Source organism: Urocampus carinirostris, chromosome 9 (genome assembly GCF_059441175.1).
Source record: "Urocampus carinirostris isolate Australia breed hairy pipefish chromosome 9, RoL_Ucar_1.0, whole genome shotgun sequence".
NCBI lineage: Eukaryota > Metazoa > Chordata > Actinopteri > Syngnathiformes > Syngnathidae > Urocampus > Urocampus carinirostris.
The window spans coordinates 26,528,330-26,550,100 of record NC_142357.1 but is presented as its reverse complement, the minus strand read 5'-3'; the positions used below and the strand labels follow the sequence as shown (position 1 = coordinate 26,550,100).

General features: G+C 39.7%; 1 long non-coding RNA gene across 1 annotated transcript; it reads right to left on the bottom strand.

Annotated features, from left to right (window-relative positions):
- Positions 1–1,072: 1,072 nt before the first annotated feature.
- LOC148359932 (uncharacterized) lies at positions 1,073–6,795 on the bottom strand. Its single transcript, XR_015851365.1, has 5 exons — positions 6,741–6,795; positions 2,029–2,090; positions 1,915–1,959; positions 1,415–1,507; positions 1,073–1,341 (listed from the first exon to the last, which is right to left on the bottom strand). It is a non-coding gene; the product is annotated as an uncharacterized LOC148359932 (long non-coding RNA).
- Positions 6,796–21,771: the final 14,976 nt, after the last annotated feature.

The window sequence follows — 21,771 nt, the reverse complement described above, 5'->3', positions numbered from 1 at the left end:
CAAGACTTGAAGGACAAACATTTGTATAATACAGGGATCACCAACCAAGTGCCCGCAGGCAAGGAGCCCCCTGAGAAGACCATAGTAGCCCGCGGACTGTTTCTAAAACATCTCACCAGTGATGAGTTATTGTGTTTTCATACCTGTCAATTTATATGTTTTCTTCGTATTTTACCTTTGATCATTTAAAATTATGTATGTCGTATTACAATTTGTATCCGGGAAATTGTTTTACAAACAAACTTTCTCATACTAGCAAATGTTATATGTTGTTGTTGGTAAAGCCTGATATGCGCATGCACGTCATGTAATATCCACCCATCCATTATCTGCACCGCTTATCCTCAGTAGGGTCGCGGGGGTGCTGGAGCCCATCCCAACTACCTTCGGGCAGTGGGCAGGGGACACCCTGAACTGTTTGCCAGAAAGTCGCAGAGTACATAGGGACAGACAATTCGCTCGCTCATCCACACTTTAGACAATTTAGACCGACCAAATAACCTGAACTGCATGTTTTTGACATGTGGGAGGAAGCCCACACAAGCACGGGGAGAACATGCAAACTCCACACAGGAGGTTCGATCTAATGACCTCAGAACTGTGCCGCACACGCGCTAACCATTGTGCCGCCATGCTGCCCCATGTAATATCCATTTCTATAAATCTCAAAGTCAGGCATTTGTGTTATAATCCAAGAAGCAACCATTTATACTTTTGAAGAACTGACCAGTAAGAAAAGTACTCTAGGATCAGGTCGACATAAAAAAAATGGAAATCTCTCCAAGGCCAATATGCTGCGAGATGCATCATCTGAGTTCTGTGCAAAAAAATATGTGAAAATTCCTTAATTTTTCAAATTAGCTTGTTTTTAATTCATATAGTTTGCCTTGCTTTGAGTACATAGTTGTGTTTGTAAGGTTTATCATCGCTTGATAAGGGGAATTCTAATTATAAAGAGCAATTGGTTGAAAGGTATATGATTATGTTGGAAATTGTAATTGTAACGGTCTCTTCTTTTTAAATTAGCCAATATTTTGTGTATGTATAAATGCCCAAGTTCCCTTATACAAGGCAGGTGTTTTAATGGTTGACTGAGCAAAACTAGTAATAACATTTTAGCAACGTATTAATAATCGTTAGTTGCCCTTCGTGCTCATTAGTAATAAAAGTAGCTCTCAGCTTTAAAGAGGTTGGTGACCCCCTGGTGTAAAGTATATACACTGCTATGTCTTAATAATTGATTACCTTTTTATTGTACTGGTGCAGGTTACGGACAAGTATATGTAGTTCTTCGCCAGTGGGACTTGTGAAGTCTTTATGAGCTTTGCAAAAGGAATTTTTCTGGGGGGGTAGTTTAAGAAAGTCAACTAAATGTCCATTTTAAAAAGTCAGCTCGAAGATGTGTCTAACCCACCGGACACGTTGCCTTTTCTGGACTTGGCACCTTCGGATATGACACCTTCAAATAATTTTTTAAGGACTGCTCGGCTTCGCAAAAGAAGCTGTTCTGTAAAATAAAAGTTCATTTCTATGACATGTTCTCATGACCTAGAGCAGGGGTCGGCAACCTATGAAATGCATGCCAGCAGTGGCACGCGAGTGCACGGCAAAATAATAATGATTATATTTAAAAAATGCGCATTTGCTCACATTAATTTTTTAGTTTATTGATGAACAAGAATAGTGGAAGATAAACTGGTCAGTTATACTATATCAATGTCTATCCATGTTGTATATTCTGACTGGTGTAAAATTACAGCTCTTTCGGGTATAAAAAAAATGTTGTACGAGTCATTGATCTTGGTGTGGCACACTGATTTACAAGAAAATTTGAACGTGGCACTCTACGCCAAAAAGGTTGCTGACCCCTGACCTACAGTATGTCCTTGTCATTTGAAAATGCTTCCAACCTACCAGACATCTTGTGGTGTTGGGCTTCTGCACCATCACTCCCTTCAACTGAAAAAAGGTCAACATATTAAAATATTGATTAAAAAAATTGGTTTAGGTTCAGGTATATGTACTCACTGGGAGAAGACATGCATTCTCTGCAGCTTCCTTGATGAGCTTCAATTTCAGCGCAAGGGAGGCTGAAAAGAAGACCGTGAGTAAGAATATCACATCAGTTTGAAATACCTTCATGATTTTGAGGGTTGGCACTCGTCGATGCGGTCGGGCGTGAGGAAAAATGTTTTGAATTGATTCTCATTTTTCAATGTCTGATGCTTATATAGGCAACGAATGCAACGGTCGGTAAGACGGAAGAGGAAATTGAAACCACCAAATAAGGGCTGCCTTAAGAGGATGCAAATTATTTGTACACTCCAATTTGATCAGATTTGATATTGTATACGTCAGTATAAATGCTGATTTATTATCTATCAGTTAGAATTATATTAATAGTGTCATCTTGGTTGGTTGGATCCGTCTACCAAGTAGGGTTGTAGGGGCACCATTTCCTCTGTTGTGTCTTGGGCAAGTACAGCCTGGTGGCACCCATCCCTCAATAGGCCTCTTTTTCATTTAAAATTGATTTCATTTGTAAAACTTGAATCACGGCACAAGTAAAAAAAAAAAAAATCAACTGTTTTATATTGCTTTTTTTTTTTTTAAACGATATACTTAATGTGGGGCAGCACGGCGGCGCAGTTCTAAGGTCTCGGGAACCTCCTGTGTGGGTTCAAATCCAGCTACCGGACTTACTGTGCGGAGTTTGTATGTTCTCCCCGTGCTCGCGTGGGTTTCCTCCTGGCACTCCGGTTTCCTCCTACATTCCAAAGACATGCATTTTCAGGTGGATTGGCCGGTCCAAATTGTCCCTAGGTGTGAATGAGCGAGCGAGTTGTCTGTCCCTGTGTGCCCTGCGATTGGCTGGCAACCAGTTCAGGGTGTCCCCTGCCCACTGCCTGATGATTGCTGGGATGGGCTCCAGCACCCCCGCGACGCTACTGAGGATAAGCAGTGCAGCTAATGAGATGAGATGAGATATTTAATGTGTTTAATAGTAGGTATAAACAACACTTGATAATTCCAGATATCCATCCATCCATTATCTGCACCGCTTATCCTCAGTAGGGTCGCGGGGGTGCTGGAGTCCATCTCAGCTATCTTCGGGCAGTGGGCAGGGGACACCCAGAACTGCTAACCAGCCAGTCGCAGGGCGCACAGAGACTGACAACTCACTCGCTCATTCACACCTAAGGACAATTTGGACTGGACAATTAACCTGACATGCATGCTTTTGAGAATGTGGAAAGAAACCGGAGTGCCCGGAAGAAACCCACGCAAGCACGGGGAGAACATACAAACTCCACACAGGAAGGTTCGTTTTCATGACCTCAGACCTGTGTTGCACAAGTGCTAACCACTGCGCTGCCGTGCTGCCAATTCCAGATATATTCTGAAAAATAACTTCAAGTTTTACATTCTGAAAACAGTTGTGTTAAAATAAGCCAAGTTGTTGACAAAAAAATGACTAACCTGATACTGGGTCATATCAATGTTGTTTTTCAGAAACAACCGGCATAATTTTTTTTTTTTTTCTCAAGATAATTAGTGTTTTTGTTTAAAGTAATCCCCCCAAAATTGGTTAATTTTATACGGTTTAGGTCAAGAACTCGGTCTGGCTTTTACCCCTTGTTTTCTATCCAAGTTATGAGGCAGTAAAAAGAATAGCTGAAAAGTTTCTTCAAAGTTTTATTACAGAATATTCTGGGCACAAATGAGCTATAAGACATTGGCTGTAGGATTCACTAGTGCGCTATAAAATTGGCTTCATACAGGGGGGAGTGTTCGATGACCGAAACCTAAGGAAAATGAAACTTAAGAGTAAGAGGAGGAGTCTTTGTTATTGATATGTAACAATGAGAAATTATCTAACAAGATTAAGCCTCGTTCGTCTACAAAATAAAACACATCAGAAACAATGGAGAACCCATACAAGTGTGACTGAATATATGAAAAAGTTAATGACTAAATAGAGACGTTATACATAAAAAAGATAAATAATAAAGATGTTCTGATGAATAAATCATACAATCAAGAATGTATATGCAGTGAGGCATTGCTATATTGCAACCTTCATTTCGTTTACTACAATCCAAACAAGTGTGTCATTTTGAATACAATTTCTACAATACAAATTTTCTGCACTACAAAAAGGAATACATTTTCTTTCTCCACATGTTTAACAACCAAGTTGTGATGCGTAAAACAAGCGAAGGGAGTTTCGCTGTTCCGCTGAGATTTTTATTAAACTGTCACGACCAAAACGTAATTAGGACCCAGATGCTTAACCACAAGTTTATTGAGATAAAGAGGAAAGGCAGCGCCCGCAATCCGGTGCTCGATGGACGCGGGAAGCCGCTCACAGAATCTGAACGTGTTCCGAATGCGGAAATGGATCTTCCGGGGCGGGAGATCGTGGTGTCGAAGACAGAAAAAACAGGTCGACAGACGGGACAGGAGAGCAAAACGTGGTCGGGGTCAAAAAACGGTCGTAAGCCGGAACGGGAGAGCAAAATGTGGTCCGGGTAAAAAAAAAAAAAAGGTCGGAACCGGAGACAAACGGGGAAATCAGGAATGGACGGGTGGAAAATGGGTGCAAAAGCGGGACCAACAGGAGTCAGAGTCAAAGTGCTGGCCTTGTAGAAACAGAGGTTAGCTGACGGACTGACAACAGGCGAGTGAAAGGATGGAGCTTAAGTAGGACGGGGAACCAATCAGGAAGCCAGCAGCCGCTCGCGCCAAACGAGCGGGCACAGGTGAAACTAATCAGTCATCATGACATAAACATTTAGAATATTCACACCGACCCTTTGGCTAGCCTGGATCTGGCAAGTACAGATCAACCCAACGCCTTCTATCTGAAAACTAACAACACCACTTGGAACAATGACTAAATAAAAATCAAATAATAAATTGAATGAATTCTAAATGAGTCGAATAAAAAACGGTTATAAATAAAGAACTGATTCGATCATAACTAAAAATGCAATGACACATTTCGGTTTGGTGAATGATTGGAAATATTTGCATCAACATCCACTTTAGCACTAGCTAGCCTGTTAGACACATCAGATAAGAAAACTCCGCATCTGCGTTTTTCAAGTGCGCATCATTAAGTACCATCTGTGGTCAGACCATGATCAGGTTTTGAGTAATTTACCGTTTCCTGTGAGTGAAGTCATGGAAAGTGACACATTTTGGTATTTACTACAGATCAGTCAGATGTGGGTCAAAAATGACATACAAAGAATGTATCCTAACTCACTTATATAACATCGGTTCGAGATTAAAAATGTTTCGATGCCCTGTGTAAAAGACTTCATATTTACGTAATTTGAAAAACTGTTAGGTTTATTTGTTTTATTCGGTAGGAGTTATAGCCCCACTGTGTAATATATGACCATTAGATGGCACTGTATTGTCTAATGCGAACGAAAACCAATGTTACAGAGCACAGCGTTGCAGCAAGATGCCAGAAAAACATGGGAGACAAAAATCGTAGGATAACAATTTCCTTTCAAACGTGACCCCCCAGATTTTAGAATATGCTTAACTATTTTTCATTGTATAATTTAAAAGAAATCATATTTAAAATTTGCATGATTTTCCCCAAAAATCTCATTTTAAGAATCATTTTTGACCCAAAAATATATTTAAAAATAAAAATGTATATAGTTTTGTTTACAGAATTCTGCTTTTTATTCTAATGAGAAGATAATGTCATGTACTGTATTGAAAAATGGCCTAGTATTATATTTCTTATTATCAGACTTTTTTAGTTTTTCTACTAGATAAAAAAAAAGAAATGCTACTTAAACATAACGTCTTACAAGGAAGAGGATAGGTAATTTGAGTTTGCTTGATTTATTTCTATTTTCTTACTAAAATAAGAAAAATATACTGAACAAAAAATAATATTTCACTGATTGGTAAGTAGAATTATTCATTTTAATAAAGTAAGAGAAGGTATACATAAAAGGAGCTATGAAGTTATAAATATTTTTTCATTTGAGACATTTTATATAATTCTAGAAAGACAAATTCAAAATACAGTATAGCAGATTGGCATGATTACTCATTGCACTCACCTGTGCCCGCTCGTTTGGCGCCAGCTGCTGCTGGTTACCTGATTGGTTCCTCCTCCTATTTAAGCTCATTGCTCTCACTTGGCCTTTGTCAGTCTGTCAGAAAAATCTCTGCTTACGCAAGGCAAGCACTTTGACTCTGGCTCCTTCCTGTCCCGTTTTTTCATCCGTAAACCACTCTTCTGTTCCTGATTCAAACTGGGAGATTTGTCTTTCAACAAGACAATGATCCAAAACATAAAGAAAAAGCTACAATGGAAGGGTTCACCAAAAAAACATATCAAAGTGTTAGAATGGCCAAGTCAAAGTCCAGACCTCAATCTACTTGAGAATCCGTGGAAAGAACTGATAACTGCTGTTTCCATCCAACCTCACTGAGCTCAAGCTGTTTTGCAAGGGGGAATGGGCAAAAATATCAGTTTCCCGTTGTGCAAAACTGATAGAGACATACCCCAAGCGACTTGCAGCTGTAATCGCAGCAAAAGGTGGCGCTACAAAGTATCAACTCAATGGGGCTGAATAATTTTGCACACCCACTTCTTTGTTTTTTATTTAATAAAAATTTTTAAAATATCCAATAGTGTTCCACTTCATTATTGTGTCCCACTTAACATTACTCATAAGATGTTGATTATAAGTGTGTCTTACCCCTCGATTTAAACACTTCCACTGAGGTCGCAGATCGAATCTCAAAGGGCAGAGCATTCCACAACACCGGGGCCGGAATGGAGAATGCTGTCGAACCTGCGGATTTCTTCTTGTCTCTAGGAATCAGTAAAAGACCAGCATTTTCCGAGTAAAGACTCCGAGCAGAAACATAGGGGGGAATTCAATCTGAAAGTCATGGGGAGCAAGTCCCAGCAAAGGTATCTGTAATACAAACCCAACAAGACATTTTCAACTGTCAGGGAGCCAATGCAGGACAGCTAAAATCTGGGTAATGTGATTGATTTTTGTTGTCCTAGTAAAAGCCTTGCTGCAGTATTTTGTACCTGTTATGATTACTGATATGACTCACCTGTGCCCGCTCATTTGGCACCAACCGCTGCAGGTTCTGATTGGCTCGCTGTCACTATTTGAACACAGTCCTGTCTGTCCCCTGCTGTCAGTCCGTCTGCAAACCTCGCTGTATACTAGGCAAGCGTTTTCTGACCCTGACTCCCACCTGTCCTGTTTTTGCTCCCGTCTGTTTCCGGCTACGACCTGTTTTGCTCCTGATCACATCTGCTCCACCGTCCCGGCTTACGACCTCTTTTGTCCCCGACTACGTCTACTCTCCCGTTCTGGCTTACGACTCGTTTCCGACCCCGACCACGCCTTCCTCTCCTATTCCTGGCTACCGACCAGTTTTTCCGTCCCTGACACCGCCATCGATTGTGATCCACTTTCGTGTTCGGATCACAATCCGAGCACGAGAGCGACTTGCTTCTTGCGTCCAGCGAACACCGGATCGTGGGCGCAGCCCTTCCTCTTTCCTTCAATAAAACTAGTTGTAAACGCTACGCAGTTGGGTCCTGTTTCCGTTCTTGCTGTGACAATACTTGTTGCCAACTTTTGATTCTAGACATCGGGAAACAGGAAAGGAGTACATTGCAGAAGTCGAGACAGGAGGTAACAAACACATGAATTATAATCTCAGCATCAGACTGGAATAACATAGAGCGAATTTTTGCTATTTTGCAAAGATGGAAAATAGCTAGTAATATTCTTAACGTATAACTAAAAAACAGATTAAGATCAAATATGACCCCTAAATTTTGGACTATGTCACTCTAAGTTGATGTAACATTTGTCAAGGTTCAGAGCAGTGTTAAAAAAAACAAGTCACGACAGTGAGCTGGACCAAATTATTAACGTTTCTGTTTTTCAGGGTAGAGGTGCAAGAAATTGAGTGGCATCCATATTTATAGCTCAGTGAGGCAGCCCTCCAAACAAGAAATTAGTTCTCAGCCATAGCTCAACAGGTGTCAAACAGGCGGCCCGCGGGCCAGATCAGGCCCGCTAAGGGTTTGAATTCGGCCCGCGAGACAACACTCAGAGAAGCGCAAGAGAAAAACAATCTGCAGGTTGAAAAATGTCAACTTGATGTTGCCAAAGCCAGGTGCCTCTCACAAAGACACTGTACTTGTATTTATTTCTCTCTCTCTCTTTCTTTTCCGCCTCTTTTCTCCCACTCTGTCTCTTTCACTCTCCGTGTCTCTCTTTTTCTCTTTTGTTCTTCTTTGTTGCTTTTTGTCTCTTTCTCCCTCTGTGTCTTTTAACCCCTTTTACTCTAACTTCCTTTTTTCCTTTTCTCTCTTTTCTCTTTCTCTCTTCATACCCTTTGCAGCTTTCTTTTTTTCTCCTTCTGTCTTTCTATCTCTCTTTGGATTTCTTTGCTCCTCTCCCTTTATTTTCCCCCCTCTCTCATGACTTTCTATCTCTTTTGTTCCGCACGCTCTCTCCTTCTCTCTCTCTTTCTTTCTTTGCCCCGCCCTCTCTCCTTTTCCCTCCTTCTTTCTCTTATTTCTTTATCTCTCTTTTTCTTTTTCTTTAATTTCCTAGTCCGGCCCCCGACAGAATGTTTGTTCTATCGTGTGGCCCCCAAGCTAAAATGAGTTTGACACCCCTGACCTAGACGTTTGCTCAAGAGCTATCAGGCAGCACATGAGACCAACATGGATGGAAAACGATTATCGCGCAAAAGCTCGGGTGCGACGTAAACTTGCGTGCAGCTTCTGCGTTTAGCTGGAGAGGGGCGGGGCATCCGGGAATTCCAGCCAATAGGAGCCCCTGCAGGATTTGCACTCTAAATTAGTGATGGGAATTATTTTATTTTTTTCGGGAACTGGCTCTTTTGGCTCCCAAACGGTTATTCAGATTCGTTTTTTTCTTGACGATATATTGTAAAAAAACTATGAAAGATATGTGCGAGAAAATTATAGTTTTATACAGTTTGAATTTGCCTTTGTATGATTTTATCCTCAAAAGTACCTTAACGAAGCCAAAGATTATAATCAGGTGTTTTTTGTGTTTTGTCACAATTGTATCAGCTTGGGTAGTGAATTTTCCCGTTAAGACACAGAGATGATGCCTCACGGTCTCTAATTCAAATCAAGTCATTTGTATAGCCCTTAAACACAAAGAGTCTCAAAGGGCTGCTCAGATCAAAGACTATTGCAAACTACAGACTATTGTGACACCATCCCCTAATTTAAAACCTACATGAGGGCAAATAGACCTCTTTCCTGCAGTGGACTCATAACTCATGAATTTCCCTTAGGGGATGAATAAAGTATCTATCTATCTATCTATCTATCTATCTATCTATCTATCTATCTATCTATCTATCTATCTATCTATCTATCTATCTATCTATCTATCTATCTATCTATCTATCTATCTATCTATCTATCTATCTATCTATCTATCTATCTATCTATCTATCTATCTAACACCATCCATCCACGTCAATCGCGGCCTTCCTCTTGGTCTCCTTCCATTGACTTCTGCTCTGTAGATCCTCTTCAACATTCGCTCCTCATCCATCGTCTCCATGTGTCCAAACCAACTGAGTACTCTCTTATCCACACGCTTGCTCAGTTCCACGACTACTCCAGTTCTGTCTCTCACAATTTCATTATTGAGTCCATTCAATCTTGTCACTCCTAACATAGTCCTCAAACACTTCATCTAAAAAACATTCAGTTTCCTTCTTAAATCTGCGTTCAGGCTCCAAGTCTCTGCACCATACAACACAGTCGGCACAATCACACTCTCATACAGTCCCTTCTTAACATCCATACTCATACTCTTGTTGTTCATCACTCTCCTCAGAGCACCCAAAACCTTGCTTCCTTGATTCACTCTGTACAATACCTCACACTCCATTCCACCATCCATACAACATGGATATACATTGAAATCGTATAACTGACCAATTTTATCTGAAATCTGAAATGATCGGCATTTATATAGCGCTTTTCAAGTCAATGACTTCCCAAAGCGCTTTACATTGTGCTTCACATTTCCCAATAGCGGCCGTGATCTGTGCAGCCATGTAAGGCGCTAACCTGCTTATTGGGGGTATTGGGGGTTTAGTGTCTTACCCAAGGACACTTCGACATGTAACCCGGACAAGCCGGGATTCGAACCGGGATCCCTTAATCCTAAAACGATCGCTCTATTCTTGTTCATCAACAAACTGGCATTTTACCTGCCAAAATCTGACTCCCCTGCTAATATGGACCCTGTTTGAGATATGTTGTAGAAATTGGAGGTCCGATAATCGAGAGAAAGTCTTCTCATAAGTGGATAAAAGAAATAGACAGGAGCCAGTCTCGTTACGGAGGGAGATTGTCACTTTATTGATGCGTCAATAAAGATCTCACAGAGCTAGGAACATGACAATGTATTTAAAGCTGGTAGTGAAGATTAGGCTTCGATTGAGTACACCCCAAAAGGCGGTCCTGTATCACGTATGAGTACGTGACCAGTCCCGTGTACGCCGTATGAGTACGTGACCGTTCCTTGCACGCCGTCTGGCAACGGTATCTTCAAGGTAAACTCTAATCGTCTGGTAACGGTATCTTCAACCGAGGTCACCCTGACCTTTTCCCACAAGCAAGTAATGTATTGTAAGTTAATGTAGACATGTATGCAAATCTATTTCTATATATGCAAGTGCAAATGCTTTTGAGGATTTGCCACAACATAATCCCCCCTTTTTTTTTTTTTTTCCTTTGAATGGAAATTAAAATTGAAAAGGAATACAGAGTAGTGGCAAATTATTACCAATCATAGATATCAATACAGGACAGAGTTTACGCGAATCGAAAATAAAATAAAATTCTGGCGGTCAGCCTGCTGTGATTACTCTAACTTTCATTGTTCATGTTTCATTAAATAAAAAAGAAAAAACCCCTAACACTCCAAACATCTGACCTATGCACTAACCCCCCCTTCATTTATCTTTATCCGTACATACTGTATTATACACGTGGACCGTCGACGGTTGATCGGTACGTGATAAAGGTAAATGAATAATTAAACTGATAAGTGATAACAAATTTTGGTAACAGTCGTCGATACATTTCAAGATGAGTGCATGACTGGATAGCGATGCAGCATATACATCGGCCTTTGGCCTGACCCCTGTGCATAATTTGAAGACCATGCACTGTCGTATTCGTCAACGGGTGTCGTGAAGTCAGATGTTGGAGTGAGTGTTATCCCAGCAGGCATCACGCTCAGTTTCCATGCAGCCAAAAACCCGGAAGCGACGATGACCATCCCAGGCAGCAGCTTGTTCCCCGGCAGTGTGACATACCAACAAAAGAATCACAATCAGAAACCAATATATTTGTTGCTGTTATTCCTAGTGCTATACAGTGTGTTGCGTGTTTAACAATAGTGCCAATTGATATTGTATTCAGTTCAGATCATCATATGTGTCTCTTTCCGCAGATGCTCCATTATTTAATGTAATGTAGACTGACTATTAAAGTTGCCAGATAAAATTCAAGGTTTTGAATTTAGTTGAGTCATCTGTTCTTCCTCACTAAGGAATAGGCTTGGATATTTAATCACTAACTGTGCTCATTGAGCTTCTTGCCACCCTAGTATTGGTTACTACTGTCATTTGTTCTCCAAAAGTCTTAAGAATTCCTCTTTTAAGAATAGGTATGGCACAGAAACACAACAAATACATAATTATTACGATAGTTAGTACGAAAATTTCCCCCCTTCGCTAACATACTACCCCAGTACCCAAATGTAGACGAGAACCAATCAAAAGAGATACTGTTCTTTTCAGTATTTACTGTCACTTCATTGCTCAACTCACGAATCTTTGACAGTGCTTTTGTGAAGCTTCCTGCTTCGGATGTATTTAAAGGTATATACATACAGCCTTCCTCCTTTATCATATGACACACGCCTCCTTTACTGGCCAAGAGAAAATCGAGGGCCTGATGATTCTGCCAGGCCATCCTAGATGTCTCATGTAATTGCTCTCCTACTGCACTAAAGGCCTCGTTAATGTAATTAATAAACGTTGTTGGTTGTAATAAATGTAGTTAATCCATTTTGCGTTCTTATTCTGAGTTATCCAGATAAACACCGATTCTAATCCAGACTTAATTTCATTGCTAGCTATAAATTACTCTGGAATTACTCTCGGTTGTCCGATGTTATTTAGCCATACCCGTCCACGTACATATGTTTTCTTTACTCCGGCCAATTGTCAACAAAAATATTTCATTAAATTACTTTTTACCCTTTTCATTTTCTTCCTTTTCTCACTTGTATGTCCCTCTCTTCTCTTCTCCTCAACGCCTACTTTCTTCTCCCCTTTTCATCTCTTCCTTTGCTAACTCTTATCTTTCTGTATTTGTAACTTCCTTACTTGCTCTGCCAACAAACCATTTTCTACATAACTTTCCCTTCTCCTACGCCCTCTGACACATGCTTTTTAGCCCACTAGTTTATTGGGAAATTGACATATAACCATCTCACTTAATCTTCCAATTTATTTATTTATTTTTCCAAACCAATTAAATCTACTATCCTAGCTTCACCTACTTCATTTGAAAACGACGTGCATTGAACTACAACGACTCATCTTACTCATTTGTATTCCATTCAATGAATATTTCCTCCATATTCAATGAAAAAAAAAGTATTTACTCACGCTTTTCCACTATTCTCGTACAACAATGCTTTTCCTTTTCAAATTACTCCATTTAATTCACTCAATTGGATTTTTCCTCGTCTTCACATTCCTTTATTTTCCAATTTTTAACTGAAAACGAAACATTTTTATTCATTTTCTGTCACTATTCCATCTTTCTATGGTGTGGTTCTGGCATTAACTCTATGAATCTGAAATAACTCAACATAATTTTTCTAAACTTACCACTCCTAAATTTATCGTTTTCCAATTGAAAAAACAGAAAAAATTTGGACCGTAAAAAATATTCATTGGAACCCCTTAGGCCCCTATGCGTTATGTTGTACACCCTTAGCGTCAAACACTGATTTCCCAAAAAACGAACATTTTCGATTCCTGACGCGATGTGCTCTCGGTTCCACCCAAAAACAACATTTTTAAACGGTCCTACTGTTGATAACAAAACGTTTCTGTCGTTGCATTGTGCACTTAAATTCGCTTCCTTTTTCTCCTTTGTTAAAAAACGCACGCGCTCTCGTCCGCGGCATTTTTCCTTCGTATTTTTCTACTTTTTTCTTTTCAGTTACGTGGGCCGCTTAAACGCTAGTACAAACAAACATATAAGACGAGAAAAAAGAGAATATAGGACAGGATACAAACATTTACACATTGAACAAACATAAAACATATGACAAGACAAATGGCCCACAAAAATTTAAGTTGTTTAGTCAAATTAAGTCAGTGCACATTGAGACCATGCGCCTACACAACTACCGAGTTAGGGTTACGGTTTTCCTCTTCTACACAATTTCCCGAATTTTACGTACTGGCCGTGCACTCATTTTTGGCTGTCGGCGTTGTAACCTCACTCTTTAGTGCTGTCGCCGTGGGTGTAGGTTTCTCTGGACTTTGGTGTGTCGGAACCTTTCTTGCCTGTATCGTCACATTAAGGTTTAGCCTATCATTATTATTTAGTATTATTATTTAGTATATTATTAACTTTAGTCTGTACTGTCGTTAACATATTTGGTTTCTGGTAGTCCGTCGGCACTCCGACTGGTTGCACGTTTCTCTGACTCATCCCATGATACCCGGAATTTCAGTAATTCAAACTTGTCTTCTATCGCAAATTGCACTATTTATACACGTCCTTCTACTCAATCAAGGAAGCAACGTTTAGGGCGCTCTGAGGAGAGGGGTGACTGAGAATGGGCGCCAAGAGTGGACTGAGAGTGTGATCGTGGCCACTGTGTTGTGCGGTGCAGAGACGATTCAGTTTTATTAAGACGACTGCAGTGTGTGTGTGTGTGTGTGTGTGTGTGTGTGTGTCGTCGTATCAATACTAATAACTACAAGGAGTGGAATGGAACTATGATGACTATAACATGAAACCAAACGAGACGTCACGCTCTATAGAGAATTTACCGACCTATTTCATCCTCGCCTACAATCAGCTCAAAATTTTTCCAACATTCTGCTTCTTAAAAGAACCTAAAAAAAAATCAGTCATTAAAAGCGCAATTAACCACCAGTCTATCGTCCCAAAAACAATTGTTTTAAGTCAATGGTGGGCAAACTTTTGTCGTCACGGCCTAGGGACACATCCAGTTTTTCTCATTTACAATTATGATGTCAAACAAGCGGCCCGCTAAGGGATTGAATCCGCGACCTTGGCGTTATCAGCACCAGGGGGGGTTGAATCCGGCCTGCGACAACACTTAGTGAAGCGCAAGAGAAAAACAAGCTGTAGGCTGACATTCTTTCTCTCTCTTCCTCCCTTTTTCTCTCAACCATTATCTCTCTTCCACTCCCCTCGTCTCTCTTTTTCTCTCAGTCTTTTTACTTTATTCTCTTTTACTCTTTCTATTTTTCCATGGATTTCTGTCTTTCTCTTTCTCCTTCTCTCTCTCTTTTGCACTTTCTCATTTTCTTTCTCTCTAATGTACTAGTCCGGCCTCCGTGAGAATGTTTGTTCTTTAGTGTGGCCCCTGAGTTAAAATGAGTTTGACACCCCTGTTTTAGTGAATTAGCCAGGTTATTCAATTTCTAAACTTTTCCCAAAATTTAAGTACTAGCAGACATTGTCTTAGTTTAATTATTTTCCATTCATTTTCTATGCAGTTATATTTTAAATCACCACGATATGTCTCGAAATCCATTCTGTCGTTATTTTTAATTCCTTTAATCCTTTCCAGGATTGATCAATCTTTTTCTCATTGTTTTCTTAAAAAAAATGCTCTTTTCCATAGACAATGTTTCATTTTAACTTATTCAACCATAAGTCAGCTATTGTTTCACATTCATTTATCATTTGTCGAACGTAACACTCATTCTAAAAAACTCAGTGTGGAATCAATTGTCCTAAAAAACCTGCCAACTCGAACTCAATGTCAAAAATTTCTAATTGTCTTTTCATCCCTCTGTAATCATAATCTCTTATTGTTGATTCGATATAAAGCAATACCTACTTGTCACTTATGAATTATCTTGTTGAATCGTATTTATTTTATATTACTATCTTAATCTTTTATTCCGCGCAACAATCTTCGTTTTTACTCAATTGTCTTAGTTCCCTTTGTTTTTCTTTTCCTTTTCTTTCAGAAGAAATATTTCATTCAGTGACTGGAATAACTTAAGTTACGTTATTAATGATTTCTAGTTTCCAATTTTCTTCCCTGTGATACTATATCATCATCTTCAAACTTCTTTTCAATTTTTGATAATTCGAAATCATTCATACCACTAGTAATCTATCTACAACCTTTTTATGTATTACGCCTCTTTTGAATATGTCCGTTTATAACCAACGAAAAGATGGACACTAAAATTATGGATGGTTTCCAGTCTTCTTCTTTGTTTTACTCGCCTCTGCTCTAGCAAAACTACACGTCTTAAAAGTTCTTACCCTTTTTACATTCGCATATTCAACGAGAGATGATTAGTTTTGTTACTTAAACATTCTTTTGTTTTAAACTATTCTGTATAATTATCTTGTATTATACACTCAGTGTTTTCATTTCACCATGTTCCTGTGTCCCAGATGCATCATCTATGCTGGGGACGCAACCTTTTCCTGTAAATTTCATTATCATTTAATTCCTCTTTAACAAAGATGCTGCATGAGATTTTATTTTTCTGCACGCCGATCTTAGCTAACGGGATCTCGTCGCTTCGAGATTACGTCATTGTTGTTGGTAATTGGTTAAGTCCGTCTTTTTCATTGGACAAAACGGCTTTTTCCTCAATTTATTGAAGAGAGCCAGCTCATAAATGCCCTTCTTGCACTTAACTTGGTTTTTAGTTCTGTAGTTATTTATTTTCAATTGATGTAGTGTACTATGTCTTTGTTTTAAAGTACTATATTGAATCGTTAGTTTCGTGATACTGTTTAGTATACCTCTAGGGGCATTTCTCTATTACCGTATTACTGTCGTAGTATTTCTACGGTACTTTCCTTCAGCGATTTTAATTTTTACCGTGTAACGTTTTGAGTGTTAAGTGACTTAAAATTCGACTGACTCCTGCCGACACTTATGAGTGCTAAGGGTCATTTTGTCTCAAATTATTGATCCAAATCCTGATGCAAGCCAAGTTATTTTGTGAAAATGTCAAAAATTCCTACAACTGAAGATACTTACGTATTTACTTTTAGCACGGGCGCTGTTGATGATGTTGTTTATATCCAAAACAGGGATTGCTGGTGTGACTACGCGATTGCAAACTGGAGTTACTGGAGTTTTCCATAACATAACATGAGCATCACCTAGAGGCAGTGAAAAATAGTGCTTATGTGGGTGCTGTGACCCCCCTTTATTATCCTGTTAAGCACTTTTATTTTGGTTGCACTCCACAGTGCAAAGACTTCTTGCGGTCAATTTATACACACTGTCCCTTTAAAAAATTTCGAGTGCATGTCTCTTATGAAACCATATTCTAAAAATTATATTTTACACATTTTCGTCACATCTCACATTTTTCTTTTTTCCTGTAATGTTTTTGATTTTGGTACTTTAGAGCTTATCTACCTCAGGGCCAGTGAGCCCTTCATGAGGTAAAGTGTACTTGTACTTTCCAAATCACCAACCGTTTTGGCATGTTATACAGTAGTGTCACACTTAACCGGGTCGCTGTCTCTAGGATGCGTCATGGTCGTCAACGTCGCTTTTCGGATCTCCGGTTGCACTTTCGGAACCGCAATTTCCATTCGCCGCTGCGATTTCTCGAGCTCTGCTCCTAGTAACAATCATATCAGACAATTTATTATCACACACAGCTTTGTTATCCACATCTTGTTTTCCTAATTTGAACGTTACTGCCCTGTTGATCTTGCTTGGTCTCGTTGACGGTGGCAGCAGGGGTCAGCAATAAATGATTGGTGAAAAATTAATGCCATTAATTGCGAAAAATTAATGGAATGGTTGCTTAAATTCATAAATCCATTTATTGCAAAATTTAAATAATTAGCAACTATTGCGAGTTTGCGACCCATTAATTGCGAAATTATCCGGGTTTTTTGTTAGTCGATTGCGTCAACAAACGTGCAAATTTTTTCGCCGCGCGAGCATTTCGTATGCGGTCAAGGGCACATACACGCACAATCGGGACAGTGCATGTATACGCGTAAGCTACCGTGTTTCCCCCATTATAAGGCCCAGCTTTTTATGAGAAATGAAATTCAACCTTGTCAACAAATTGCCTAAAAGCCCAACTTTTTTTGTTTTCTAACAACCGCTTCTGGGACAGCGAATTTGTTTCCCACATCGTTTCATCTAATGAAAATCTCTAACATTTTCACTCTCTCCGATGTTTCTATGTTGTACACATTTTGTTCAAAAATGAATGTGTAATAAATAGCAACATCTCTTATTACTAAGGTGTCTTACTGCGCATGATAATGTTGGCGTGAATGTTCCATCATTCACTGTTCATCCAACCTCAGTTAGTGTTCCGACAATTCGCATATTAATTTAGGAGGAATCGACAAATTATAATTATAAAACAAGCCCCAACATGCCGGTAGCTGATGTGATCACCAATAACTCAGAAGATATTTTTTGTACTAAAAGTAAAGATTAAAGGACCAGTTTGTTCGACCATATTGACACGGCTAGCACACCATTAAATTACCAATTAATGGCTAGAAATCCAATAAATACCCATCAATTGGCCTTGCCGCAAAAAAAAATTAATTTTAATTTTTTCGCACTTAAATATTATTTTTCTTCCAAAAATCAATTAATGATGACCCCTGGGTGGCAGCGTGAGCCCTCGACCTGGACTGCGGCCAGCGTTGCCCTCACGACGGTGTACGGTCCCTCACGCCTCGGATGGTTCCTCTTTCGTCGACCTTGATGTACACGAGATCCCCTGGGACGTCTTTTCAAATGGTTGTTCGACCTTGGACTCCTGTCTCTTAACCAGCTGGTAGATGACAGCCGTCAATTGTCACATTCAGTCTCTCAGTTCAGTTTGTAGTGTTTTGTAGTTGCTCAAGTGGCCCAGATGCGGTGCCGGTCTGCCTGTTACAGGGATATGATTCGACCAAAGTGAAATTACCTGAAAATTAGGTGGGGGACTGGGGGGCGCGGGCCCCCAACTGGGTCCAGGGCAGTGCCCCGGTGGGGGGACTAGTGGGGCGAAGTCCCCCCCCGAAGCTCATGGGTTTTCCGTGTTTTTAAAGTACTTTCAATGCATTCAGATGACAAAGAAATAGACAAAACAACAGCATCAATTTTCAATGTATTTTTGAACTATCCCATGTAAAATTAGTTTAAGTCTACTCAAAATCAGTCACATTAAAAAACATTGGACTACCTTTGCTTTTAAAAACTATCACTGAGAATATCATAATATCTAACTCATGTGATTACTAAGTTAACACATAAATCATGTTGAAGAGTTCAAATTTCATGAACAAATAATTGTATCATGACCAAATGAAAAGTAACTCATTAGAACATACCTCTAATGTCTTTGTTATGGCAGAAGAGTCTATCTATAAATGAAAGTACTGTAGTGGGTTGTACCTAATTCACCCACGGAACCATTGTTTAATGTGTAGTTTTTGTAAGATGCCCCTCACGACCTTTTGAACAAACAAATTTATCTGATATAAAGTCAAAGGTATTCCCTGTTACCTATTCTCCTTGCCTCTGGAGACACAATCACCGATTTCCTGGAAAGCAGATTCAAAATACAATTTTAGCAGTATTTCTGTGTTAAAAATAAAATAATTCACAATCCAAACGTATCAATATTCCTCAGATTTGTAAACACTACGTCAATCAACAAGATTCTAGCGTGATTCAAAGCAGACTTGTGTTTCTTAGTTATCACCGTCGACGGCCTTGGCCGTCTGGCTCAGTCCATTGTGACGTTCACTCGCAGTCTGCCGCCGGAATGTTTTCGTGAGCTTATCAGTACCAAACTGACCTTGGTGTCCAGCTGTCTACCTTTTTCTCCTCGTAACTGGCTGCAACCAGCACTGTTTGAGAACAGCCTGGATGTGCTCCAGTGTCCCCACGACCCTTCTGTAGACAAGGGCGCAGACAACGGATGAGTGAACGTCTTTGTTTGTTCTTTGCTCGTTTTTCTGTCCATCTTCAGCCCTTTTCAACGATCGTCTGACTTCTGAATCCTGTTAAATCGGTCATGTTTACAAACTCGGATGTTTAGTCTAGGTTAAATGACTGAATGAATGAATGAAGACATCACCTTAGCAATTAAATTCTTAAATTTTTCATGGTCTTCCTCAAGATCAAGTAATCTGCTCTTCATTGTATTTTGAAAAAGCTTGCCAAATTGTCCTCAATTTACCCAAACTATACTTATTACGTTTATCGGAACAAGATCTCACAAATCAAAAGGCCACACGCAAAAGGAGCACTTGACTTGACGAATTAAGTAATCCCTCCATTTTTTTATTTTTATGACACCACTTAACATAACGTTACATAAAGTAAAGGGAAACAATACACACGGTTGAGCTCAACTCACACGGAGATAGACAGAGTGGTGGGGGTAAGGGGGGGGTAAAAAACAAAAAACAAAAAAGACAAAAAGAACCAACGGTTTGCGCTAATAACCCACAAAAACCAAGAAGCAGTCACTCCATCATTCATCCATGCCTCCATAACTCCACACCCAACGCCAAACAAAAGAAAAAACAAAAAAGACAAAAACACAAAGGTTCTCCTCCGCACAGCGTCGTCCTCGCCCTTAAACAGTTAACTATAAATCACCCGCGTACAAAATAAGATATTTTATTTCCTTTTTCACAAAAATACAGAATATAATTTGCATAAACAGTCAAATAAATATTACATTTCAAAAGGGTCTTTAACAAACGTTTAGGACACTTTTACTTGTATTTATTTTTATTATATAATTACCTCTTTTTAATATTAAATATAAAAGCAGTAACGTTCGCTCATTGGTAACATTTTTTTAATGACTGTTATTATTTAAATAAAGAGAAATCACATTTAAGCAAGCGATGTTATCTGCCATTGAAATAAAAATCACTCAGCGAAGCCCACGACCCTGAGATTAAGAATCTCATGCTCCACCGACTGAGCTAGCCGGGCGGGGGAGAACACACATCCACAGACAGAAAGACACACGCACAATTCTCGCTAGCTGGCACACACCAACATTCCCGAATGAGACATCTCCCACACCAAAACATGTCATCAATTCCCACACATTCTTTGTATCGCCTGTTCTATGCGAAAGTATTTTAATAATAAAACATCGATTACTGCTCATTTTTTAGCGTCGGTCTAACAAAATCAGATTTTAGAAAATGGCGGTCTTCCACGCACCATACTTCTTATTAAGTCAAGGTTACATGTCCGACTCCCAAATCATAAATCCACTAGGGAAACAAATAAATATTTCCCGTATTAACAATATATAAATCGTCTATTTTGAACTGCCACTAGCAAATGACGACGTCTTATCACAGCTTTACACAGATCTCAAGACAATCATAAATTACAAATACCGACGCCGCTGCACCATTTTATCCAGGTTTTCAAGCAGCCTATGTCCCAAAACAGACAGGATTCTTTGAGCTCAGAACTCCCGTCGGACATAAAAATCTCAACTCAGTCTATATATCTCATCCGTCCGAACTTGGGCCTGACTACAGACGGAAAATCCCACGTGCACGAATTTTCATAATTTAGCTCCGACGCCACAGGCTCCTGTCCACCCACGAATCTCCACAAGCAAACCGAAGTAAGGAGAGAAAAAAAATCTTCCTTACCTCAACCGCTCATTCGAGACCGTTCCACTGAGAAGTCTTTTCCCTTTTCTTTTTTACTTAATTAGTGCCAATCCACGTTGGGCGCCAAATGTTGTAGAAATTGGAGGTCCGATAATCGAGAGAAAGTCTTCTCATAAGTGGATAAAAGAAATAGACAGGAGCCAGTCTCGTTACGGAGGGAGATTGTCACTTTATTGATGCGTCAATAAAGATCTCACAGAGCTAGGAACATGACAATGTATTTAAAGCTGGTAGTGAAGATTAGGCTTCGATTGAGTACACCCCAAAAGGCGGTCCTGTATCACGTATGAGTACGTGACCAGTCCCGTGTACGCCGTATGAGTACGTGACCGTTCCTTGCACGCCGTCTGGCAACGGTATCTTCAAGGTAAACTCTAATCGTCTGGTAACGGTATCTTCAACCGAGGTCACCCTGACCTTTTCCCACAAGCAAGTAATGTATTGTAAGTTAATGTAGACATGTATGCAAATCTATTTCTATATATGCAAGTGCAAATGCTTTTGAGGATTTGCCACAACAGATACAGACTTGTGACTTCTAGGGTATGAAATGAAATGAAATGATCTGCATTTATATAGCGCTTTTCAAGTCACTGACTTCCCAAAGCGCTTTACAATGTGCTCCACATTTCCCAATAGCGGCCTTGCAGCCATGTAAGGCTCTAACCTGCTTATTGGGGGTATTAGGGGTTCAGTGTCTTACCCAAGGACACTTCGACATGTAACACGGACGAGCCGGG